We start from the raw sequence: 27,904 nt of genomic DNA, 5'->3' as shown, positions 1-27,904 counted from the left end.
CGGAGGACTGGAGGGTTGCTCATGTTGTCCCCCTGTACAAGAAGGGTAGTAGGGATATTCCGGGTAACTACAGACCAGTAAGCCTGACGTCAGTGGTGGGAAAGTTGCTGGAGAAGGTACTGAGGACAAGGATCTATTTATATTTAGAAAAGAATGGGCTTATCAGTGATAGGCAACGTGGTTTTGTGCGGGGGAGATTGTGCCTTACCAACTTAATAGAGTTCTTTGAGGAAGTGACCAAGTTGATAGATGAAGGAAGGGCTGTTGATGTTGTATACATGGACTTTAGTAAGGTGTTTGATAAGGTTCTCCATAGTAGACTAATGGAGAAAGTGAAGTCACGTGGTGTGCAGGGTGTTCTCGCTCAGTGGATAAAGAACTGGTTGAGCAACAGGAGATAGAGAGTAGTAGTTGAAGGGAGTTTATCAAAATGGAGAAAGGTGACCAGTGATGTTCACAGGGATCAGTGCTGGGGCCACTGTTGTTTGTAATATACATAAATGATCTGGAAGAGGGCACTGTTGGTATGATCAGCAAGTTTGCAGATGACACAAAGATTGGTGGAGTAGCAGAAAGCATAAGGGACTGTCAGAGAATACAGGAGGAAAAAATAGACTGGAGAGTTGGGCGGAAAAGTGGCAGATGGTTTTCAATCCAGAAAAATATGGAGTGATGCATTTAGGCAATCTAATTCTAGAGTGAATTATACAATGAACAGAAGAGCCTTGGGAAAAGTTGATGGGCAGAGCGATCTGGGAGTGCAGGTCCATTGTATCCTGAAGGTTGCTGCACAGGTGGATAAAGTGGTCAAGAAGGCATATAGTCCGCTTGCCTTCATTGGACGGGGTATTGAGTATAAGAGCTGGCAAGTCATGTTAAAATTGTACAGGACATTGGTTCGGCCGCATATAGAATATTGTGTACAGTTCTGGTCGCCACATTGCCAAAAGGATATGGACCCTTTGGACAGGGTGCAGAGAAGGTTTATGAGGATGTTGCCTGGCATGGAAGGTGCTAGCTATGAACAGAGTTTGAGTAGGTTAGCTTTATTTTCATTAGAAAAGAGGAGATTGAGAGGGGACCTGATTGAGGTTTACAAAATCATGAAGGATATAGACAAGGTGGATAGAGACAGGCTTTTCCCAGGGTGAAGGATTCAATAACGAGAGGTCACACTTTCAAGGTGAAAGGTGGACAGTTTAAGGGCGATACACGTGGCAAGTACTTCACACAGAGTGTGGTGGGCATCTGGAACACATTGCCAGCAGAGGGGGTAGAGGCAGGCACGGTAGATTCATTTAAGGTACGTCTGGACAGATGCATGAGTAGGTGGGGAGCAGAGGGATACACATGCTTAGGAATTGACCGACAGGTTTAGACAGTACATTTGGATCAGCTCAGGCTTGGAGGGCCGAAGGGCCTGTTTCTGGGCTGTAAACCTTCTTTGTTCTTTGCTCTTTGAACTGGTGGAAACAAAACAGAAGTTGCTGGAAAAACTCAGCAGATCTAGCAGCATCTGTGGAGAGAAGTCAGAGTTAATATTTCAGGTCCAGTGACCTTTCCTCAGATCTGGTGGAAATATTTCCTCAGCTTTGCAAAAATATTTGTGGCAATTACGCACCAAAGATAACCAATGGAAGGAAAAAATGCTTAAAGAAATGCAGAGGCTGGAGGTAAAATTCTAACTTGCTGAGGTGATCCTTCATTTCATGATGTATACTTCAAGGTAATGGTGATGGCAACAGGAAAGTGGGGGTGGGGAAAGAGAGAAGCATGACCTGAGTAAAGCCTGACAGGTAAATTGCTTCATTTTCTGTGAGTGATGTTCAAGAAGTGAACATCTATTTGCTGCTGACAGGCGTGCGTGGAGAAATCTCCAGGAGTTCATTTTTGTTTCTAAGTCTGTAACAGCCACTAATGAGAAAAGAATGACACTTGTCAAATTTACAAAGTCAAAATATAAAATGTCAGAATTTATAGAACATAAGACAGTCTTTACTTGGACTTTTAAGGCTGGCAAATATTTTCTGTACTATGATTTCATTTCTCGTTTGGTTTATTCCGTTTACATGTTAAATGCCTAGAGGTTTGCAGAGAAATATTCCGATCTTGATTACTTCATTTTATAGTAGTGACTATGTTTCAAAACTATTTTGTTGCCTGAGTAACACGTTAGGATGGCCTGAGAACATAGAATCGAAATATAGAACCTCATGGTTTTGAATGAGATCATTCAGCCCATTGCGTGTCTGCCAGCTGTTTTAAAGAGTTTTTCTATTTACTCCTCACTCCACTTGCCACCCCTCCCACCATCACCAACAAGAGTGGCAAGTTAATCCCTTACAAGTATGTTTTGAATTGCCTTTTCAAAGCTCCTGTAACACCTAATTCTGTCACCCTTTCAGGAAACACTTGATGAAAGGCGCTATAAAAATGCAAGTTCTTTTTTTAACTTCACCATTGGCAGATAAATCCTAAATCAGAATGCCAATATCTGTCAGTGTCAGCAGCTTGAGATAAATGTGAATTGACTGAAATATTGATTCCAATCTTACATGGGACCCCTGAGACTCTATGGAATACACCTGAGTCAATGACAAAGATAAAAACTTGGATATTTCTGTGCTGGAGAAGATATGTTAGACTCTGGTGGGATCGACTCTTTATCCTCAGTATACTCTTGACTAAAGGTCACACATAGATCCAAACAAGCACAATATCAACAACAACCCGTTGCATTTCTCTAACGACAGTCATGAATGCATTATCCAAGCTACCACAGTGACTACAATTCAAAACTAAGTAATTGACTGTCAAGTGTTTCGGGACATTCTGAGGTTGAGAAATTATAATGAATTACTTTCATTTTGAGTCAATTTGTGCTGCAGGAACAAAAACTCAGTGAACATTGTAAAAGGTCAGGGGTACAAAGAGGTTCAAAGGTGCCACAGTTGCTGGGAAGGAGAATATGGGCTGGTCACATTGTGGGGCTTGGCACCTGGAGATTTTATACCAGTCACCTGTCATGTCCTCCTGAGACTGGAGGGAACACCTTCTGTTTGTTGGTTTCCTGTGTTTCTTCTATCCGTGGTTTGTTTGTTTGTAAAGGTCGTCCTCTTCCTCCCATCCTTGAGTGAGGTGCCTCACTGCAGCCTCTCCGATCCTGCAGTGAGAATTCCAGGCAAAAGTGAAATACTCATGAAGGGCCTTGGTTGGTCTCCTGCCTAACACTGCAGTTTCTACTGCCCAAGAATCCAGATGTTGGTGAGGCCTCAGAACACCAGCCTTCTCAAGTAGAAACCCTTCCTTTGACATAAATAGATGCAACGTCCATAATCATAACCACCTCCCCTCTGCCAAACCCCCCCATCAAACTTCCATCCTCTTAAACAACTCTCTCCCAGTTGAGGGAGTGAGTTAGATTCCTGAGCCAAAAATGGATCCTTTTTTTATTTTGGGACTAAAATGAGAAGGTTGAGCCAAATGTTTCCAAGCCATACTGTGTCAAACTTGGGTTTTCACTCCCAACTCCTATAAAGTGACCACAATCAATGGTGATGTGTATACAACTAGGTTAGGGGTTATGATGAAGGCGAGAGGGGGCTGACTCTTGATCGCCTCTCCAAGTTGGGAAAGGTTATGATACTCATTGACTTGATAGGTTTACACAAATAGAATGGCCACTCTCTCAGGTACAAGACTGAAGGGAATCCAATACCTGCGAGATTGTTCTTCAAAGCGAGTTGGCACCCTCAATACAGAAGGTCTGAAAATCTTACATAGAGTATCATACATAGAAAATCAACCATAAACAGGTTAAAAGAATGGCATTGTCTAAGGGACAGCAGCATAGAAATTCAGGCATGCTCATTATTGGGTACGCGGGGGACCCGAATTTAGAAATATTTTTAATCAACTTGTTCAGACATATAACGACACACCATTGAAGCAGGTGGGACTTGAAGCCTGCCCTCCTGGGCCAGAGTTATGAGTGCTACCACGGTGCCACAAAAGCCTCTTGCTTTCTGTAGAAAATTGCTGCTGTGACTCAGACTCAATCTGAGGTTTGTGTAGTCATAATGCCAAGTACTGACAGTGTAGCATCACTGTGACACAGAACAGTTGCTAAGGGACCAGTGATTATAAGCTGGGTCTGAATGATGCAGTTTGACACAGCACCAATACTGGGTGTCAGATTTCATTGCAATGAAATAGAAAAGAGGAAACCAAGGTTGGTCAAATCAGTTTGATCAAAATCCTGGAATTGCCTCCCTAACGCTATTGTGGGTCTACCAACAGCACACAAACTACAACGGTTCAAGAAGGCAGCTCACCATCACCTTCTCAAGGGCAATTAGGGATGGCCAATAAATGCTGGCCAAGCCAGTGACTGCCATATACCATGAATGAATAAAAGAAAATGAATCGCAGCAGCCTCCAGAGATTTAACACCAGAGTGGGATATGATTGGAAATATGGAATCATGGAGGGATGGATTGGAATCATGAGGTTGGGGACGGGTGTGTTTAGAAGCTAGGAAAGAGATCTCCTCCCCCAAGTTTCTGCTCTCCACTGGATTATGCCTTCCACCCCTGTTCCCAGACTGTACACTTTTTCACTAGCACTGACGTACATGATCCAACTGAAAACATCTCCTACTTCCTCCCCCACCAGCCCACCCACATACCCTGCAACATACCTCCCAGTCTGGCTCCAGTTTGATCACTGTCGACTAGATGCAGTCCCAGTGATAACCACAACTCTTGGAGGTGCTGCTGTGACTAGGGAACACTGAGAATATGTAATATCCTGTTCATAGTTGTCTTGGTCTGTCCAGTAATGCTTGAAGGGCACAAAAGTGACAGTCTGCTTTCATTAAATGTGTACGGATGCTCCACCCAGCTCCAAATTCAGGGTTTCTTTTTTCACATGAGCGATGTGGACACTGCTGAGTGGGCCAGCTTTTATTGCCTGTTCCTAGTTCCCCTTGATAAGATGGTGGTGAGCTGCCTTCTTGAACTGTTGCAGTCCATGGTGCTGTAGGTAGACCCACAATGCTGTGAAGGAGGGAATTTTGACCCAGCGACAATGAAGTAACAACAATATATTTTCCAACTTGGGATGCAAGTGGCTGGGAGGAGAGGTTGCAGGAGGTATTCCCATGCTGCCCTTATCCTTTTGGATGGAGGTGGTCCTGGGTTTCAAAAGTGCTGTCTAAGAATCTCTGGTGAATTGCTGAGGAGCATCTTTAGGTAGTGCACACTGCTGCTATTAAACGTCAGCAATGGTGGGAGTGGGATGTTTGTGGATGTGGTGCCAATCAAATGGGCTGCCAAGTCCTGGATAGTGTCAAGCTTCTTGAGTGTTGTTCACTGGAAGACCAGCAGGTTTTGAGGAAATTGAAGAATCCTTACAGTGTGGAAGTAGGCCATTTGGCCCATTGGGTCCACACCATCGCAGATATTTATTTTGATTAGTTTGTTTTGCCCCTTGGAGCAGCCCAAAGATCATTCACCCATATTCTTAGTCAGGTGACAGAATTTCAAATACCTACACTATTGACAGCCTTTGCCATCTGGGGGAGCTGGGCAGCCTGGTCAGTCCTGAACCCCATCAAAGATCCAAGGGAATGTGGCCCTCTGGGCAGGAAAGGATTTTGCGGTGCATGAAACAATGAATACATTCCCCACCTGCTCTTAGCTGTCACTTTAAAACACTAGCTGCAAAGATACTTTGGAACGAATGACAAAGGGACGCCCCCAACAGCTGAGTAAAATCATAACAGGACATGTGGGGAGGCACTTAAAGGTCAGTCCATTGACAAGAAAACAACTGTGCACTGAAAGCAAAAGAGAAAAAAGAATGTTCATCAGGAGACTTGACACCACAGCAGGTCCCTGTGAATTCAAGCAAATCCACCTTCTGCCAAAACACTCAAGCATTAGACCAAAGTAGGAAACCACATTTTCCATCAATGTTTGTCCACTGGCAGAAATAGGAGAAAACAAAAAGGGAAAAGATTGAGCATTATCCCCCTCGAAAAATAATAAATGATTGGGACAGTATGTCCTTTCAAATCTGGCAAGTGTTTCAAAATATATTGTTACAGAAACAGATGTTTCCATTGCAAAATGGCCATTTACTGTTGGACAAATCATCTCAACTATATTAAGCAATTGCTTGGTGTAACAGGCATTTCTTCCTGGTTAACACCAGCAGCAAGTATAATTTTAAAAGCAGGAGATTTTTTTAAAAATGCTTTCACAGGATGAGGGCATGGCAAGCCACTTATTGCCCATCCCTAATTGCCCAGAGGGCAGTTAAGAGCCAACCACATTATTGAAGAGAGAAATCATTGGCATTATTAAGCCCTTCATTTCAGATTTCAGAAAAAAAGACTTCAGAATGTTCCACAGACAAGAATTATTTTAGTTTTAGAGTCACTATTATGTCACTCCAAGAAGCACCCATTGTTCAGGGTACAGAAAAACTATGACTAAAGATTACAAACAATAATAAGGGTGAATGATTTACAGGCTGCTGCCAGGGTCACAAACGAAAATAAACATCTGCCCAAAATTTGCTCATCTTCCAGTGCAGAGTTCTCCGTGATTGAATGCTACAGGCGTTTATGACATTCCAAGATTCCAGGACTATGTACTGAGGGATGCACTAAAGCGTGGGGCAGCTGCCACAAAGATACAGTAACAGAATGGCCTCTGTCGAATGCCCTTTAACCATAGCCCATGGGCTGCACACTGTAAAAGGCTGTATATTTGACACACATTCATTATAGAAGCAAAGCAGGAGAATTAATATACTTTTCTGAATGTTTCACATTTGGTGTAATGAACATTGTAAATACTGTATTGTCTGCAATTATAAATGTAGTGTTACTTCAACTGATTTGTTTCGCACCTTATGTAATGTTGACTTTGAATTGTTGTGTAATGCATTTTTATAAATGTATGGAATAAAGTATAACTTTGGGAAAAAAAGATGAATGAGAGATTGATCTGTTTTTGGTGGCGCTGATTAATGGAGTATGCAGGACACCTGTGCCTGATGGAACTCTTAAAGTGCACTTGAACCCCAAGGACAAGCAGATGGGGCTTCAGTTTAATGTCTCATTGTGAGGATAATTGCCATCGAGAGTACAATTGTTTGGAAACAGTGACAGAGACACTTCCAGCAATAAATTGGATGGGTAAAAGAAAATCACCTTCTCTGCTCTTCATCACCATCCAGTTTATCAGATGAATGGTAGGGGGGCGGGAAGTGGCTGTTATGGGGGTTCAGGACGTTGCTTGAATAGATGTTAATATCTTTCTTTCAGAGATAAGTGGTTTAACCTGTGTTTTAGGATTCCTTAAAAGGGGTCTAACTCAATGACATGCGGAAATTTTTCCAGCATACATTGGTGTCCCATATTGATAGGTAAAAACAATGACTGCAGATGCTGGAAACCAGATTCTGGATTAGTGGTGCTGGAAGAGCACAGCAGTTCAGGCAGCATCCAAGGAGCAGTAAAATCGACGTTTCGGGCAAAAGCCCTTCATCAGGAATAAAGGCAGAGAGCCTGAAGGGTGGAGAGATAAGCGAGAGGAGGGTGGGGGTGGGGAGAAAGTAGCATAGAGTACGATAGAGTACAGGGCAGTGTGGTGGATTGGTGCGGGTGTCCCGGAGATGTTCCCTAAAGTGCTCTGCTAGGAGGCGTCCAGAATTCCCAATGTACAGGAGACCGCATTGGGAGCAACAGATACAATAGATGACATTAGTGGATGTGCAGGTAAAACTTTGATAGTTGTGGAATGCTCCTTTACGGCCTTGGATGGAGATGAGGGAGGAGGTGTGGGTGCAGGTTTTGCAGTTCCTGTGGTGGCAGGGGAAGGTGCCAGGATGGGAGGGTGGGTTGTAAGGGGGGCGTGGACCTGACCAGGTAGTCATGGAGGGAACGGTCTTTGCGGAAGGTGGAAAGGGGTGGGGAGGGAAATATATCCCTGGTGGTGGGATCTTTTGGAGGTGGCGGAAATGTCGGCGGATGATTTGGTTTATGCGACGGTTAGTAGGGTGGAAGGTGAGCACCAGGGGTGTTCTGGCACCTGGCACCTTCCTGGCACTTTCCCCTGCCACTGCAGGAACTGCAAAACCTGCGCCTACACCTCCTCCCTCACCTCCATCCAAGGCCCTAAAGGAGCCTTCCACATCCATCAAAGTTTTACCTGCACACCCACTAATATCATTTATTGTATCTGTTGCTCCCGATGTGGTCTCCTCTACATTGGGGAGACTGGATGTCTCCTAGCAGAGCGCTTTAAGGAACATCTCCGGGACACCCGCACCAATCAACCACACCATCCTGTGGCCCAACATTTCAACTCCCCCTCCCACTATGCTGAGGACATGAAGGTCTGGGCCTCGGTCACCGCCGCTCCCTCATCACCAGACGCCTGGAGGAAGAACGCCTCATCTTCCACCTCGGAACACTTCAACCCCAGGACATCAGTGTGGACTTCACCAGTTTCCTCATTTCCCCTTCCCCCACCTCACCCTAGTTCCAAACTTCCAGCTCAGCACTGTCCCCATGACTTGTCCTACCTGCCTATCTTCTTTTCTACCTATCCACTCCACCCTCCCCCACCCCCCGATCTATCACCTTCATCCCCTCCCCCACTCACTTATTGTACTCTATGCTACTTTCTCCCCATCCCCACCCTCCTCTATCTTATCTCTCCACGCTTCAGGCTCTCTGCCTTTATTCCTGAGGAAGGGCTTTTGCCCGAAACATCGATTTTACTGCTCCTCGGATGCTGCCTGTACTGCTGTGCTCTTCCAGCACCACTAATCCAGAGTCCTATATTGATAGTCAAGGCATACACTTTGCTTTGAGAAACTGTATAATGCAGTGGCCTGTCAAATACTGAGAACAGTTTCTATGGCTGCTCGCTTAGCAACATCATAGTGCAATCAAACCGTGTTTATGTTTTCGCTGCGCATAGTATCCAGAGGGCTCTGTCCTTCACCATACCCAACACCTGTGAAAATGATGGCTTGTACAAAATAAAGATATTTAAAGGCTGTGACATAAATTTATGGCTCAGATTATATCCCAGACCACAACACCAAGTGCTTATTGTAGTTATCATTAGAACTGAGGGGAACATCCTTCTGTCTTTAGCACAGTAACAGGGTTCACTGGGAGACAGGAGTTTAAGTAGAGAATAGGAACCACCAGCAGAGACAGAGCCACAAAGCACCTCATGAAAGAGACATTTAAAAGTGATTGGGGAAGATCTGCAACGTCTTCACATCTCCAACAATACACAAACAATTTGTAACGATATGGCTCAGGAAAAGGCAGCCAAAGGGCAATTAGTCACCATGTTCATTGGAAAGCTGATGTAAACATGTTGGGTTAAATGGCTTCCTTCTGTGCTGTCACAATTCTGTGATTTAGAGCATGTGATGAAGAAGAAAAATCGAGATGTGACAGGAGAGCAGATTATCTAAACTAAGGAATTTCAAATAAAGTAGCTGTTCAAATATAGTTAACAATTAACAACTAATTAACCACCCCAATGAACAGTTAGTGGCTCATGGTGGATCAGTGGTTAGCATGCTGCCTCACTGTACTATCCCATATTCCCAATTCCTTCACCTTCGCCATATCTGCTCCCAGGAGGAACAGTTCTACCACACAACACACCAGATGGCCTCCTTCTTTAAAGACCATAATTTCCCCTCCCATGTGGTTGAAGATACCCTGCAACGCATTTCATCCACGTCCTGCACCTCCACCCTCAAACCTCACCCCTGCAACCGCAACAAGGACAGAACCCCCTCATCCTCACCTTCCATCTCACCAATCTCCGCATAAACTGCATCATCCGCCGACATTTCTGCCACCTACAAATGACCTCCACCACCAGGGATATATTTCCCTCCCCACTCCTATCCACTTTCCGCAAAGGCTATTTGCAAGGTTTGTGAAGGTTTATAGCTCAGGTTGAGGCCTAGGGTGTAGGTTTGCTCGCTGAGCTGTAGGTTTGATATCCAGACGTTTCATTACCTGGCTAGGTAACATCATCAGTGGCGACCTCCAAGTGAAGCAAAGCTGTTGTCTCCTGCTTTCTATTTATATCTTTCTCCTGGATGGGGTTCCTGGGGTTTGTGGTGATGTCATTTCCTGTTCGTTTTCTGAGGGGTTTATAGATGGCATCTAGATCTATGTGCTTGTTTATGGCGTTGTGGTTGGAGTGCCACGCCTCTAGGAATTCTCTGGCATGTCTTTGCTTAGCCGGTCCCAGGATAGATTCCAACAAGCCACCATACACTGCAGCACAGACGACTTTGGAAAATAGAGGAGAACCACCTATATAACGTTTTCATGAAGAACGGATACTCAAAAAATATAGTGCGCAGATTCCTCAAGAACAAACTACAACAAGCAGACTAAATACAGCCAGAAACCCTAACCACCTTTCCAATACAAAGAAGTTTCAGAAATGACAGCCAGACTACTAAGACCCCTCGGAATCCTAGTAGCACACAAACCCACCAACACTCTCAAAAAAAAACTAACAAACTTAAAAGACCCAGTACAACCCATGGACAAAACCAACATCATCTACAAAATTCCAAGCAAGGACTGCCACAAACACTAGGTTGGACAAACAGGAAGAAAGTTAGCCACCAGGATACATGAACACCAGCTAGCCACAAAAAGACACGACCCTCTCTCCCTCGTAGTCCTACACACGGATGAAAAAAAAAACACCATTTCGACTGGGACAACACATCTATCCTGGGACAGGCTAAGCAAATGATAACCCCAGGGCATCAATGTAGACTTCACCAGTTTCCTCATTTCCCCTCCCCCCACCTTACCCCAGTTCCAACTTGCCAGCTCACCACCATCCTCATGACCTGCCCTACCTACCAATCTTTCTTCCCTTCTATCCACTCCACCCTCCTCTTCAACCTATCACCTACATCCACCTATTGCACTCTTAGCTACCTTCTCCCCAGCCCGACCTCCCCCCCCCTCCCATTTATCTTTCCACCCCGGAGGCTCCCTGCCTCATTCCTGATAAAGGGCTTTTGCCTGAAACCTCGATTTTCCTGCTGTTCGGCTGCTGCCTGACCTGCTGTGCTTTTCCAGCATCACTCTAATCTTGTCAGGGATTGGATAGGATTGTGGGTCTGGGTGGATGCCCTTTAGAGGGTCGGTGTGGATTCGATGGGCTGTATGACCTGCCTCCACACTGTAGGGATTTTATGAACTGAACGTACTGCACCTAATATTACACTCTTAAATAAAATTTCTTTCTACTCGTGAAGTATGTTAAGTATTAAAGTTATGGTGTTTAGAAGAACGTAAAAAATTAACTAGTGTTAATTGTCTAATCACTAACTGGGCCTTTGAACAAAGAGTTTAAAGTCAATTCCAATGCTAAGTAAATAATTGAATAAAATAATTATGTAGTTAATTAAAGCACATTCAGCATGTCAGGGCAGATGGTTGTTGTGATTATGAATTGTTTGAGCTCTTGAATTCCAGTGTGTTGCAAAGCAAACATACTTGCAATAAATATTTGCAACTTGGACAGCCTCAGCTTAGCGTTTATAAACTGGAAATATGAACTGCAGATATTGTGAGATTCTGGGGACTGGGAAAGTTACCTGGATATTTTGTACCTGGAGGAGGTCACACTCTTAGGCGATGGTCATCTACTTGAGTCACCGGTCAGGGAAAGGAGTGTGAATGAGGCAGGTATGGGAATGCAGAGTGCAGGAGTCTCAACCTTTGTAATTGTCATAGGAACAGGAGTAGACCATTCAACCCCCAAACCTGTTCTGCATTCAGTGAGATCATGGCTGATTTATGGCCTAGCTCCATATACCTGCCTTTGACCCATATCCTTTAATAAGTTTGTTCAACAAAAATTAATTAATCTCAAATTTAAAACTAACAAATGACCTAATATCAACTGCCACTGGTCAAAGTTCCAAGACTCTGCCACCCTTTGTGTGTAGAAGTGCTTCCTAACATCTCTCCTGAATTTCTGGTCCTAATATTTAGACTGTGGCCCATTGTCCTAGAGTTCCCAATCAGTGGAAACAGTTTACCTTTATCTACTGTATCTTTTCCTTTTAATATCATGATGACTTTGATTAGGTCATCCAGTAACCTTCTAAATTTTACAGAATTCAGGCCTAATCTGTATTTGTATTAATTTTTAAGGCTCACCTCATAACTATGTCCTCACTTTAAGGCCTATACATCCTTCCAACAGACTGAGGATTCTTCAGTGTTTTTGGATGAGATCCAGAGCTGCATGGTGCATGAGTTAACTGACCATGCTTTTGTGATGCAGGAAGCCATTCAATGGGGGGAGCTAAGAGGAATGGGATAGTAGGGGACAGTATAGTGAGGGGGATTGACACTGTTCTCTGTGCAAAAAAGTGAGAATCCAGAAAGTTGTGCTGCCTGCCTGGTGTTTGGATTGAAATGCGATCATGAACAAATGTCTATTGTAAGCTGTTGAGATCAAGTCAGGTTTCTGGACATCTGCTCAGGGCCGGAAAAGAAGTTGCAGTGAGAGGAGGATGATTGGTTGTCATGGCATATGTAGGTACTAACAAAGAAGGCTGGCCAATGAGAACATTCCTGCCTAATCAGTACGAAGAGCTAGATGACTAGTTTGGATCTCTGACATAGTCTGGTATGCCCCTTGGCATCTCTAATGACCTTGTAGAGGTCACATCTGGATTTCCTGTAAATGTCTGGGTTGTCTGACCCGAACACCGCATGCCTAATACCAGGTAAAGTGAGGGCTGTAATGTTGGAACTTGAACTGGTCCTGAGCTGTTGTTCCATCAAGCCCAATCACTCAGGAGGCAAAGAGAATTTTAAACAAAATAGTGGGAGGCAAGAGCTCAAATTTGGGATGAAGCTGTAAACTAGAGAGCAGAGAGAAGGGAAGAGAGTAAGAAATAATGTGAAGTGATAAACTGTGACAGGAAGTGATAGAGAGTACAAATCCAAAAAGTAAATTAAAAGTTCAGGCTTGAAGTTACAAAATAATACCAGGACAAAACTATGTATCTGAATGCATCCAGCATTCAAAACAAAACAGATGAACCAATAGTGTAAGAAGAAATGAAAAAGTACGAACTGTCAGTCATTACAGAGACATGGATTCAGAATGACATGGATTAGCACCTGAATATTGAAGGGTGCAGGACATTCAGGGAGGATAGCAAGTGAGGAAAAGGGTGGCTCAGTTAATAAAAGATTATATAAGTATAATAAAGAGAGGTGACGTAAGTTCACGAAACCAGAATAATTCTAAGTCAGGAAATGGAAGGGAGGAAGAACTGAAGAAGAGTTTAATCACAAGGAAAGTGGTATTGAGCAGATTTCTGGGGCTGTGTGTTGCCATATTTAGTTTGCCAGAGATCCCTAGATTTGGAGACAGTAACATGAGATTGCAAGAATATAAATGTCACTCTTTTATTCAAATATGGATGGAGAATGAAAGCAAGAAACTAAAGGCTAGTTAGCTTAACATCTGTTATAGCAAAATGTCAGAAGCCATTAATGAAGATGTTATGCATGTCACTTAAACACGTTCAAGGTAATCAGGCAGAGTCAACATGGTTCAGTGAGAGATAAGTTATGTTGAAGCAATTTATTGGAGACCTTCAGGGAAATGACATATGTTGGGGATAAAAACAAACCAGTAATGTGCAACACTTTGATTTCCAGAAGATATTTGATAAGATATCCTGTCAAATGGTATTGTGGAAAATAGAAATACATGGTGTAAAGGTAAAATCTTACCCTGGATAGAAGATTGGCTAGCTAGCAAAAAAAAACAGAAAGTAAGCAAAACTGAGTCACTTTCTGGTTGGCAACATGTAATAAATGGGGTGCCACATGGATCAATGGTAGGACGTCAACTTTTCACAACATTTATATAATTGGATGAAGTAATCAAAGTACAGTTGCTACATTTGTTGATGAAACAAAAGTAGGTAGGCATGCAAGTTGTGAAGAGGAAGTAAGGAGGCCAAAAAGGGACATAGTAAAAAATGAGGTCTGCAGATGCTGGAGATCACAGCTGCAAATGTGTTGCTGGTCAAAGCACAGCAGGCCAGGCAGCATCTCAGGAATAGAGAATTCGACGTTTCGAGCATAAGCCCTTCATCAGGAATAAGAGAGAGAGCCAAGCAGGCTAAGATAAAAGGTAGGGAGGAGGGACTTGGGGGAGGGGCGATGGAGGTGGGATAGGTGGAAGGAGGTCAAGGTGAGGGTGATAGGCCGGAGTGGGGTGGGGGCGGAGAGGTCAGGAAGAGGAGGTTGAACATCCCGACCTGAAATTCACCTGGACTGTCTCAGACTCCTCCCTCCCCTTCCTAGACCACAGACATCTATTATAAACTGACTGACTCCCACAGCTACCTGGGCTACACCTCCTCCCACCCTGCCCCCTGTAAAAACGCCATCCCATATTCCCAATTCCTTCGTCTCTGCCGCATCTGCTCCCAGGAGGACCAATTCCAACACCGCACAGCCCAGATGGCCTCCTTCTTCAAGGACCGCAGATTCCCCCCAGATGTGATCGACGATGCCCTCCACCGCATCTCCTCCACTTCCCGCTCCTCCGCCCTTGAGCCCCGCTCCTCCAACCGCCACCAAGACAGAACCCCACTGGTTCTCACCTACCACCCCACCAACCTCCGCATACAACGTATCATCCGCCGCCATTTCCGCCACCTCCAAACGGACCCCACCACCAAGGATATATTTCCCTCCCCTCCCCTATCAGCGTTCCGCAAGGACCACTCCCTTCATGACTCCCTCGTCAGATCCACACCCCCCACCAACCCAACCTCCACCCCCGGCACCTTCCCCTGCAACCGCAGGAAATGTAAAACTTGCGCCCACACCTCCACACTCACTTCCCTCCAAGGCCCCAAGGGATCCTTCCATATCCGCCACAAGCTCACCTGTATCTCCACACACATCATCTATTGCATCCGCTGCACCCGATGTGGCCTCCTCTATATTGGTGAGACAGGCCGCTTACTTGCGGAACGCTTCAGAGAACACCTCCGGGCCGCCCGAACCAACCAACCCAATCACCCCGTGGCTCAACACTTTAACTCTCCCTCCCACTCCACCGAGGACATGCAGGTCCTTGGACTCCTCCACCGGCAGAACACAACAACACGACGGCTGGAGGAGGAGCGCCTCATCTTCCGCCTGGGAACCCTCCAACCACAAGGTATGAATTCAGATTTCTCCAGTTTCCTCATTTCCCCTCCCCCCACCTTGTCTCAGTCGGTTCCCTCAACTCAGCACCGCCCTCCTAACCTGCAATCCTCTTCCTGACCTCTCCGCCCCCACCCCACTCCGGCCTATCACCCTCACCTTGACCTCCTTCCACCTATCCCACCTCCATCGCCCCTCCCCCTAGTCCCTCCTCCCTACCTTTTATCTTAGCCTGCTTGGCTCTCTCTCTTATTCCTGATGAAGGGCTTATGCTCGAAACGTCGAATTCTCTATTCCTGAGATGCTGCCTGGCCTGCTGTGCTTTGACCAGCAACACATTTGCAGCAAAAAGGGACATAAACAGGTTAGGTGTACAGTCATTGGACAAAGATCCGACAAATGGAGTCATGTGGGAAAATGTGAAATTGTCCATTTTACAAATTTATGAATTAAGGCCAGAAGTAGATGATTTGGTCATTTGAGTCTGCTGCATTCAATAAGATCATGGCTGATCTGTTTGAGTGCCAAATTCCATTTTTCTATCTACCCCCAATAACCTTTTAGAGTCACAGAGTCATAGAGATGTACAGCATGGAAACAGACCCTTCGGTTCAAATCGTCCATGCCGACTAGATATCCCAACCCAATCTAGTCCCACCTGCCAGCACCCGGCCTATATCCCTCCAAACCCTTCCTATTCGTATACCCATCCAAATGCCTCTTAAATGTTGCAATTTTACCCGTCTTCACCAGACCCTCTGGCAGCTCATTCCATACACGCACCACCCTCTGAGTGAAAAAGTTGCCCCTTAGGTCTCTTTTATATCTTTCCCCTCTCACCCTAAACCTAAGCCCTCTAGTTCTGGACTTCTCAACCTCAGGGAAAAGTCTTTGTCTATTTATCCTATCCATGCCACTCATAATTTTGTAAACCTCTACAAGGTCACCCCTCAGCCTCCGACACTGCAGGGAAAACAGCCCCAGCCTGTTCAACCTCTCCCTGTAGCTCAGATCCTCCAACCCTGGCAACATACTTGTAAATATTTTCTGAAACCTTTCAAGTTTCACAACATCTTTCCGACAGGAAGGAGACCAGAATTGCACGCAATATTCCAACAGTGGCCTAACCAAATTCCTGTACAGCCGCAACATGACCTCCCAACTCCTGTACTCAATACTCTGACCAATGAAGGAAAGCATACTTCTTCACTATCCTATCTACCTGCGACTCCACTTTCAAGGAGCAATGAACCTGCACTCCAAGGTCTCTTTGTTCAGCAACACTCCCTAGGACCTTACCATTAAGTGTATAAGTCCTGCTCAGATTTGCTTCCCAAAATGCAGCACCTCACATTTATCTGAATTAAAGTCCACCTGCCACTTCTCAGCCCATTGGCCCATCTGGTCAAGATCCTGTTGTAATCTGAGGTAACCCTCTTTGCTGTCCACTACACCTCCAATTTTGGTGTCATCTACAAACTTACTAACTGTACCTCTTATGCTCACATCCGAATCATTTTGTAAATGACAAGAAGTAGAGGGCCCAGCACCGATCCTTTATTCTCCTACCTATCATTAATCTATTTCAACCTTAAAAATATTCAATGACCCTACTTCCAGCTGACACAGAGAGTTCCAAAGTTTGCAAAACCTTCTTCATCCTCAGGTAGTGCCCCCAATCTCCCCACTTGAACCTCCCAACTCCGTCTTTTCCCCTTGATCTCTGTGGAAGGAAGTGATGGAATGTCCGTGGCCCACCCTCTTTAGCGATCTAACCTGACAGCCGCGGGGTGAGAAGTGCCCAGACTCCTGACTGATGGCCATCCATCCCCTCAACTATGTTAACTCTACAACTCCAGCCCCACCCCTGGACTGGCATGTATGAAGCCATAGGCCTGACCATGACACATTCCCAAGACTGCAGAGGCATAAACCCCTGATAGAGAACACCTCGAATGGATGCCTGACCATGCCAATTCTCTGGACTGCTACAGAAGGCCAAGTGCTGTGCTAGGTGCCTCATGGATTTTAGTGAGGACTACACGAGTAAGACTTTGACACATGGCTGCCTGCTTTTAGCACATGCAGTGCATTTGGCTCGTCAACATGGGTGTGAGATTGACGTAGCACATCTCCACACAGCAAGATACACTCTCCTTTGACTGAGGACTACTGACCAGCAAAGTGAGTTGCCTGGCTATGTGGCCACACTAACTGGCATCGCCAGGCAAGGAATGGATGCTGACAGCATGTGGGTGGGTGCTAAACCACCTACTTGCAACAACCAAGAGAGACGGAAAACAGCCATGAGGTAATGCAGCGTGGTCCAGTCATGAGCTGGGTGCTTGCTAATGTACAACAGTCCGCCAACTCTAAGTGCATCCTGTAATAAAGGTCTGTGCTTCCAGAGCAGCCTGCAACTACATCACAGGGATGCCTTGACAGTTGTGAGACATTAGCTTGTGTCAGATTCCAATGTTCATGATGCTGTTTGGTTCTTAGCAGCATGAAGATATTTTGGAGCAAGCGGTGAGTGGAGTCATCCCAAGGATCCTCTCAGATTTCCATGTTGAGATTTCTCAACATTGACCTTTGTGCAAAATGGGAAACTGAATATTAATGAGGTGAATTGGGCTGTTAATAAGGCATGTAACAAGCAATTATCTCTCTTAATTGGCCACTCACTGTTGCCATGTGAAAAACTCACAATGCTACTTCTTAAAAGCATAAAAGATGGAGAGGGATGCTCCCAAGGTTGAAGTAGGCCTTTCCAGACGGCTGCTCTAATTCTGCCACGTTTTGAGCCATGCCCCACATTAATCAGACTCATATAAGAGTCTGCCCCATGTACTTGGTGGCACTAACCACTGAAGTGGTGGGATTAGCAGATGTCATGTTTAAAAAAAAATACACTTAATAATGATTAGGATCATCGACACAGAGTCATAGAGATGTACAGCACAGAAACAGACCCTTCGGTCCAACCCGTCCTTGCGGACCAAATGTCCCAACCCAATCGAGTCCCACCTGCCAGCACCCCGCCCATATCCCTCCAAACCTTTCCTATTCATATACCCATCCAATTGTAAATGTTGCAATTGTACCAACCTCCGCCACTTCCTCTGGCAGCCCATTCCTTACATGCATGACCCTCTGCTTGAAAAAGTTGCCTCTTAGGTCTCTTTTATATCTTTCCCCTCTCACCCTAAACCTCTAGTTCCAGACTCCCCCAACCCAGAGAAAAGACCTTGTCTATTTACCCTATCTATGCCCCTCATGATTTTATAAACCTCTATAAGGTCACCCCTCAGCCTCCAATGCTCCAGGGAAAACAGCCCCAGCCTATTAAACCTCTCCCTATAGTTCCAATCCTCCAACCCTGGCAACGTCCTTGTAAATCTTTTCTGAACTCTTTCAAGTTTCACAAGATCCTTCCGATAGGAAGGAGACCAGAATTGTACCCAATATTCCGAAAATGGCCTAACCAATGTCCTGTACAGTTGCAACATGACCTCCCAACTCCTGTACTCAATTTTCTGACCAATATTTCTTTCTAGCGCATTTATTTCATCATATACTAACAAAGCTACCCAGACACTTTCCTTCTGGTCTCACATTTGAAAGGTCACGTTTGCCTGAATATTTAGTGCCCAGCTTTGATCTCCTTGCAACCAAGGACATATCCATTAACCTCCCTACCATGAATTCATTTATTTTGTTTCAAATTCTATATGCATTCAAGAGGCATTAATTTTGCCTTACCACCATTTCTTTTGCCTCTAACTGTTGTTTTTCTACATTTGGAAACTCCATCCTGCCTGGGGAACTATCCTGTGATGTTGTCAATTTTATAAATTATATAAACAAAAAAGCAAAATTAATTGGAGTCATTTGCAAGGTTTGAGACTCAAAAGGTTCATAAAAAGAATCTTGTTTTTTCTCTTTGAGGGATCGGATGATTAGTAATGGATGGAGAAGGTGAGGACATCCTCCTTAAAGCTTTCACAAATTGCAAGTGTTAACTTTAAGTGCAAAAAATGAGGTCTGCAGATGCTGGAGATCACAGCTGCAAATGTGTTGCTGGTCAAAGCACAGCAGGTTAGGCAGCATCTCAGGAATAGAGAATTCGACGTTTCGAGCATAAGCCCTTCATCAGGAATAAGAGAGAGAGAGCCAAGCAGGCTGAGATAAAAGGTAGGGAGGAGGGACTAGGGGGAGGGGCGATGGAGGTGGGATAGGTGGAAGGAGGTCAAGGTGAGGGTGATAGGCCAGAGTGGGGTGGGGGCGGAGAGGTCAGGAAGAGGATTGCAGGTTAGGAGGGCGGTGCTGAGTTGAGGGAACCGACTGAGACAAGGTGGGGGGAGGGGAAATGAGGAAGCTGGAGAAATCTGAATTCATACCTTGTGGTTGGAGGGTTCCCAGGCGGAAGATGAGGCGCTCCTCCTCCAGCCGTCGTGTAGTTGTGTTCTGCCGGTGGAGGAGTCCAAGGACCTGCATGTCCTCGGTGGAGTGGGAGGGGGAGTTAAAGTGTTGAGCCACGGGGTGATTGGGTTGGTTGGTTCGGGCGGCCCAGAGGTGTTCTCTGAAGCGTTCCGCAAGTAAGCGGCCTGTCTCACCAATATAGAGGAGGCCACATCGGGTGCAGCGGATGCAATAGATGATGTGTGTGGAGGTACAGGTGAACTTGTGGCGGATATGGAAGGATCCCTTGGGGCCTTGGAGGGAAGTGAGTGTGGAGGTGTGGGCGCAAGTTTTACATTTCCTGCGGTTGCAGGGGAAGGTGCCGGGGGTGGAGGTTGGGTTGGTGGGGGGTGTGGATCTGACAAGGGAGTCACGAAGGGAGTGGTCCTTGCGGAACGCTGATAGGGGAGGGGAGGGAAATATATCCTTGGTGGTGGGGTCCGTTTGGAGGTGGCGGAAATGGCGGCGTGCAGCGGATGCAATAGATGATGTGTGTGGAGGTACAGGTGAACTTGTGGCGGATATGGAAGGATCCCTTGGGGCCAGCGGATGCAATAGATGATGTGTGTGGAGGTACAGGTGAACTTGTGGCGGATATGGAAGGATCCCTTGGGGCCAGCGGATGCAATAGATGATGTGTGTGGAGGTACAGGTGAACTTGTGGCGGATATGGAAGGATCCCTTGGGGCCAGCGGATGCAATAGATGATGTGTGTGGAGGTACAGGTGAACTTGTGGCGGATATGGAAGGATCCCTTGGGGCACTTTAAGTGCTGAATTCTTCCTTGTCAAACCCAGGGCCATACTGGAATCAATGTAGATGCTTTTGGTTTTTGACTTGGACAGGATATGGTATTTTGGGCTGCTCTTTAATTCTATGCGGAGTAAGTAATGCAACCAGACGCCTAAGTTGAATGACTTGACAGGTGCTGTAAGGGTCCCTGAGAGCTGTTCCTTCTCAATGCAACATGCACAGCACTTCATCATTATGTTGCCAGGACAACAGTGCTCCCACGCACACAAAATGCTGGGTAGCCAATTCACCAGAATGTCACAGTTGATCTTTTGCTCTGGTAGGTCCTCAATGTCACAAATTTAACTGGCAGCAGTTCAAAACGTATCATGTCTTTTTTATAAGAGAAAGCAGGTATTTTATAAACAGAAAGTCATTTTAGGGTCGTACTGAACATGACTTTTATTCAATGTGATATTTGACCTACATCAAATGTACTTGTGACTCCATCACTTAAACTTTATTCAATTGGTTCACCCATGCAGTAAATATGTAGTATTTTTTCCATAAATAAAAAGCTGCAGCTGAAAATTCAATCATTTTAGAAAAGGATTATGAAACCAAATATTTATCCAATATTTTTGCTGTTCTGTATTGTTGTGCTTGTTTTCATTTATTTAAAAAAACTTTAATGTTTTGTATTTTGTAAAATGAAAGGAATTCAGAGCCAGACGTGTGTTCATCTGGAATTTACATGTCTAATTTCAAGGGTCTGTGTATTTGTGGATATAATATTGGAAGTGCTACAATAAATGCTTTAATAAAATCAATGTTTATTTTACATAATGATTTTCATTGCTAAATCCTTTGCACATTTTCTCAGAAACATGTGAGGGGGAAGAGTCAAAAGCCTTGCTGAAAATAATTATTCATATTCTGAGGTCGTCTCTCAGCAAGGATATCAACCGCATCAGGGTGGGTGAGGGTTCACAGGTTAATTCCCTCTCCAGTATTTTAAAAATGGACCTTTCTATAAAGGAGGCAGAAATTGAATCAGGAAGTCACATTTGCCAATTCAGCACCTTCGTGACTGAAATCTCCCCATCCACTACCATGATAAAGATCAAATTAATCCACCCCTGGCTGTGTGACGGCTTCAGAGGCACAACCGTGTTTGGTACCTGACAGCTTTTGCCAAGGGCTGATTACATTCGATTAAGCTGACTGTTGCCATGTCATTGCGAAAAAAAAAGCCTCTGAGAGTCTTTGACATGAGATTGAAGGTGGCAGCAATTTACTCAGGCAGAAACCCAGTCAGTAGGCACGCCAGGCCTCTCTAATCTCCTCAATGTTTCTTACATTATTCCAAAGGCCAGCCAAGGAATTGAAATAGCGGCTGACAACAGCTTTCAGATATCCTGACCCCTTGGCAATGGAAACGATTTCAAAAATTACCTACTTCTATAGCTTAGCAAAAAAAAAATTCTTCAATAATACATTAAGAAATCAAACTGAGTAGCTGTGCAACAGAGCCCTGTCATGTGATGGCAATCTCAGTTCAGCATGTTTCAATGCTTGTCTAGTTACTTGGTTGACCAGTTCAAGGCTGCTAATTGATTTAAGTATTCTGTGTGTGAGTATTGTGAGGATGTGTTCTTCCACTTCACTTCACACATCCACTGCTCTATCAGACCAGTCAGTACAATGGAGGCTCTGACAACGGACAATGGGCAGAATAACCTCAAAAACCCAACTTGATTCTTCTGTTGTAACCTTGGATGATGAAAAGAGAACTGCAACGAAAAGAGATGGAAAATGCTGGCGGGTGGAAACTGCACAGCACCAAATGATGGTGCAGCGAGCAGATACAGCTCAGGCAGGCTGTTAAACTCATCAATTCATTTAAAATCTTAACAAAGCCAGTTGGCATCAAAGGTGAATTGTTAGTAGGCTACCGGATTGTATCGCATATATGATAATAGATAGCTGGCGGTCATAAAACTGTATTTTGATTGAGTGTTTACAGTGATATCACAAAATGTCAGTGCTCAAGCTGCTGTGTGGAATCTGAACATCCAAAAAAGATCACACGCTTAAAGTCAACATCAGCTGACTGCTAGTATACTTTTTCTTTTGCTGTGTTAACAGCTGTATTTATAGATAGCAAGTGTCTGTGCGGGTTGGATAGAATTCTGCTGACTGTTTTTACTGACCAGTTAGTACCAATCCTGTGCAACATCAATTTCCCTTTACCCCCATCTTGATGTGTCTTTACATGATATGGTAATCATAGTTGTCTATTAAAAGTAAAATCACCATAGCGATACCAGACAGAGTGGTTAAGAAGGTGTTTAGCATGCTCATTGCTCAGATAGAACATAGAACATGGAACATCGAACAATACAGCACAGAACAGGCCCTTCAGCCCACGATGTTATGCCTACCACTGATCCTCATGTATGTACCCTCAAATTTCTGTGACCATATGCATGTCCAGCAGTCTCTTAAATGTCCTCAATGACCTTGCTTCCACAACTGCTGCTGGCAAAGCATTCCATGCTCTCACAATTCTCTGTGTAAAGAACCCACCTCTGACATCCCCTCTATACTTTCCTCCAACCAGCTTAAAACTATGAGCCCTCGTGTTAGTCATTTCTGACCTGGGAAGTAGTCTCTGGCTATCGACTCTATCTATGCCTCTCATTATCTTGTATATCTCACTTATGTCCCTTCTCCTCCTCCTTTTCTCCAACGAAAAAGGTCCGAGCTCAGTCAACCTCTCCTCATAAGATAAGCCCTCCAGTCCAGGCAGCATCCTGACAAATCTCCTCTGAATCCTCTCCAAAGCATCCACATCTTTCTTATAATAGGGCGACCAGAACTGGACGCAGTATTCCAAGTGCGGTCTAACCAAAGTTTTATAGAATTGCAACAAGATCTCACAACACTTAAACTCAAGCCCCTGTTAATGAAAGCCAAAACACCATATGCTTTCTTAACAACCTTGTCCACTTGGGTGGCCATTTTAAGGGATCTATGAACCTGTACACCAAGATCCCTCTGTTCCTCCACACTGCCAAGAACCTTATCCTTAATCCTGTACTCAGCTTTCAAATTCGACCTTCCAAAATGCATCACCTCACATTTATCCAGGTTGAACTCCATCTGCCACCTCTCAGCCCATCTCTGCATCCTGTCAATGTCCCGCTGCAGCCTACAAACAGCCCTCTATACTGTCAACGACACCTCCAACCTTTGTGTTGTCTGCAAACTTGCTGACCCATCCTTCAATCCCCTCATCCAAGTCATTAATAAAAATTACAAACAGTAGAGGCCCAAGGACAGAGCCCTGTGGAACACCGCTCACCACAGACTTCCAGGCAGAATATTTTTCTTCTACTACTACTCGTTGTCTTCTGTTGGCCAGCCAATTCTGTATCCAGACAGCTAAGTTCCCCTGCATCCCATTCCTCCTGACCTTCTGAATGAGCCTACCATGGGGAACCTTATCAAATGCTTTGCTGAAGTCCATGTACACCACATCCACAGCTCTACCCTCATCAACTTTTCTAGTCACATCCTCAAAGAACTCGATAAGGTTTGTGAGGCATGACCTGCCCCTCGCAAAGCCGTGTTGACTGCATTTAATCAAGCCATGCTCTTCCAGATGGTCATAAATCCTATCCCTCAGAATCCTTTCTAACACCTTGCAGACGACAGACGTGAGACTTACTGGTCTGTAATTGCCAGGGATTTCCCTATTTCCTTTCTTGAAGAGAGGAATTACATTTGAGGAGATCTTTGAGTACAGGAGTTCGAATGTCATGTTGAGGTTGTACAGTCAGAAGTCACACAACACCAGGTTATAGTCCAACAAGTTTATCTGAAATCACAAGCTTTCAGAGCACTGCTTCTTCAGTGTTGGATTATAACCCGGTGTCGTGTGACTTCTGACTTTGTCCACCCCAGTCCAACACCGACACCTCCACATTGAGATTCTACAGGACGTTGGTGGGGACTCTTCTGGGTGCCCTATTATAGGAAGGATATTATTAAGTTGGAGAGGGTTCAGAAGAGATTTCACATCCATCTCTTCTGGGAATGGAGTGTTTATGTTATAAGGAAAGGCTGGATAGGCTGGGATATTTTTCACTGGAGCATAGGAGGTTGAGGGGTGACTTTATAGATGTTTTTAAAATCATGAGAGGTATAGACAAGGTGAATGGTAGTTGCCTTTCCCCTAGGGTGGGGGATTTTAAGATTAGGGTGAGTATTGGGCAATTTGTTTATATAGGAATTGGCTCATATGTGGAATGAATGTCGAGAGGAAACGGTGGATGCAAGTCCAGTTACAATGTTTAAAAGACATTTGGATAAGTACTTGAATAAAAAAAGGTTTGGACAGAGATAGGCCAAGCACAGGAAGGTGCGGCTAGTTTAGATTGGAATTATGGTCTGCATCGCTAGTTGGGCCAAAGGGTTTGTATCCACGCTGTGTGACTCTCTAACTGTAGATCCCCATAGGACCATTTTTTCTTTAGAGAGAGATGACTGGTAGTGGTTTAACCTGAGGGTCACCATGCCTCAGGCAATGGGAGAGGTTGAGAAGAAGGATCCTTCCTGGTCATTTCACTTGGTGTAGGAGTATCACTCTGAATGATAGTCCTGCCAACTGAGCTGACCGAAGCCATACCCATTCCCCCATGGTTTTATGATCTGTTTAAACTCCTTTTTGCATTATATTATTCCTAAGATACCATCTGAAGGGAAATTGCAATTGTTAATATCATATGTGGCCAAGCTAGGGTATGTCTGGAGCAATGCCAGGGACAGCAATCATGCCTCTGGCTTAGTAATCCTGTCCCCAACCCCAAACATGGCAGCCCCTATCCCAACAGGAGTGCTGCAAGACCCTTTGAGCCCGGGTTACGGATGCTACCTGAAACACAGTTTTAGTTACTGCAACATAAATGGGCTACCCAATCCTTACAACAAAACAATGGTAACAGAGGAAAGGTCAATGTGTGTAACTCTTCACCTTTGTAAAGAAATCCATGAGTTTATGGACATATGTGAAAAGGAATAGTAATCCAAAAAAAAAAGTTTTGTTTAAGCCATGGCAAGGGTACATGGGGACCTGGGGTCAAGACCTTTAGAAGCAAGTTAAAGACAAATGCAAGTATTACCTCACAAGGAGGTGATGGCATGCTGGACCTGGATGTATTAGGAAGGCATTAAAACAAGAAAGAGAAAACTTGGATATAAATACTGTCTTTGACCAACTAGGACATCCCAAAGCACTTTACAGCTGATTCAACTGAATCAAATTTATTGTCACGTGTACTGAGGCACAGTGAAAAGCTTTCATTTTGAAATGTGGTCTGCGTTGTAATGTCGGAAACATGGTTTCCAACTTGTTGATAGCAAACTGCCACAAGGAGCAATGAGATAAGCTACTTTGGATGACGTGGGTTCAGTGATAAATATTAGACAGGTTGCTGTCAGCCAGGGCTCTGTGTGACATTGAGAATTACAACTTACATCCAGCTGAGAGAGTAGACAGCACACTGGGTCAACTTCCTATCAAAGAAAATGGCACCTCTCTCAGCAAGGCTCTCTCTCAGAAATATTAGCCTCATTTCTGTCCTTAAACCGCAGACAGTAGAACGTAAGCTCACAATATTCTGACTTAAGAGGTAATCATTCAAGCATCCAATTTGAGACTGACCCCAAAGTAAACCTATTGTTCTGGTGCAAACAGCAGAATAAATATAAAACACGTGAATGCTGATTGTCTCCATCTGGTAACACCAACAAATCACTCAATCAACTGGAAGAAATGATGTTAATGCAAGGTGATACAAGAAAAGCACCCCTGTATGATTCCCACAATGAATCATTCTGCTGGGAAAACCAGCTTGCTGGGCAAATGTTTTACTCCCAGGTTGCAATTACATATTTTTATTCATTCATTCATTCATGGGGCATAGTTGATGCTGGTTGGATCAGCATTTATTGCCCTCCCCAGTCACCCTTGAGGATTTGGTGGTGAGCTGCCTTCTTGAACCATTGCCATCCATTTGGTTGAGATAGGCTCACAATGCCATGAGAGAGGCAGTTCCAGGATGGTGACTCAACAACACTGAAGGGATGGGAGATAGATTTCCAAGTCAATGACTTGGAGGGGAACCTGCAGGTGATGGTGCTCCTAGACATCTGTTGGCTTTGCCCTTCTAGATGGTGGTGGTAGAGGTTTTGGAAGATGTTGTGTAAGGACTCTTAGTAAAGCATGAAATGTAGGTCAGGATTGCACAAAGACGTGGCAAGATCTGAAGGAAGGCAGCCAATTAATAGGTTGCCTTTGGGATCCCCATCCGATTAAGAAAATCAGTGTGGCTCCATATGCTGATGAGTCAGTCAGAAGCTGACTCACACTGAAATATCAGCAGTTCCACTGTCTGATGCTGAGGTGGGGAGGCTGCCTTAGGATGAAGGCGTCTTCTGAAGAACTTTCAGCCTTAAGAATAAAACGAGGCTATAGCTAGCCAGATCAGCATTACAAAGGGTGAGCTCTTCCTAAGGATAGCCTGTGGTTACAGTAATGGCCCTGTAGCAATTACTGCTGCTGAAGGGAGAGTAAACTGAATGAGGCATCAATATCCTTTTGGTCTGACACCAGAAGCCTAGCCCCATTTATAGGCTGGGCTTTGGTCTCAATAAAGGCTCATGTACCACCCAGAAAACTCCAGACAATTTCTGGTTTGGAGTTTGAGGAAGGATTCTGGGTAATCCATGATGGAGGACAGGAAAAATTTTGTGGTTGTAACAGCTGCTCTGTTTTTGAGGTATTTTAGGTGTTGGCGGTGATTTTCTCAAATTCCAGGAGTAGTAATTACTGTTTTATGTTCTCTGCATTGTTTGGAACTTTGGAGAAAAAAAGTTAAAACAGCGACACTTTTAAAAGGAAGCAACACAGACAAAGGCAGCACATGGTCAGTGAAGGAGAGAGAGAGAGAGAAAAATAAACTAATATAGCAGTGAATCTACGCAGTTACTGTCTTTGCTGTTAGAATTCACATATATCTGGACATTGAGTGTGCCTCAGAAAACTTAACTAACGGTGAAATTCACACCTGATCTTGGAGGAACCTGTTTGGGAAAAGTCACATGAAGTTACAGCAATGAGGAATTTACAAGAGTAAGTGGGTGTGATGGATGGCAGTTATGGGAAGGGAGTAAAGTCAGGTAGGTGGGTTAACTCAGGAAAGGTAAGAGAGGAAGCAGCAAAAATTCAGAATGGTGTGTTGCCTCCCTGGTGCCAGGATCAAGGATGTCTCCGAGAGGGTGCAGAATGTTCTCAAAGGGGAGAGGCCCTAACCGGAGGTCATTGTACACATTGGAACCAAACACAGGAAGGGGAAAGGATGAGAT

Source organism: Hemiscyllium ocellatum, chromosome 28 (genome assembly GCF_020745735.1).
Source record: "Hemiscyllium ocellatum isolate sHemOce1 chromosome 28, sHemOce1.pat.X.cur, whole genome shotgun sequence".
NCBI classification, from domain to species: domain Eukaryota; kingdom Metazoa; phylum Chordata; class Chondrichthyes; order Orectolobiformes; family Hemiscylliidae; genus Hemiscyllium; species Hemiscyllium ocellatum.
Note: the sequence above shows the minus strand (reverse complement) of the source record.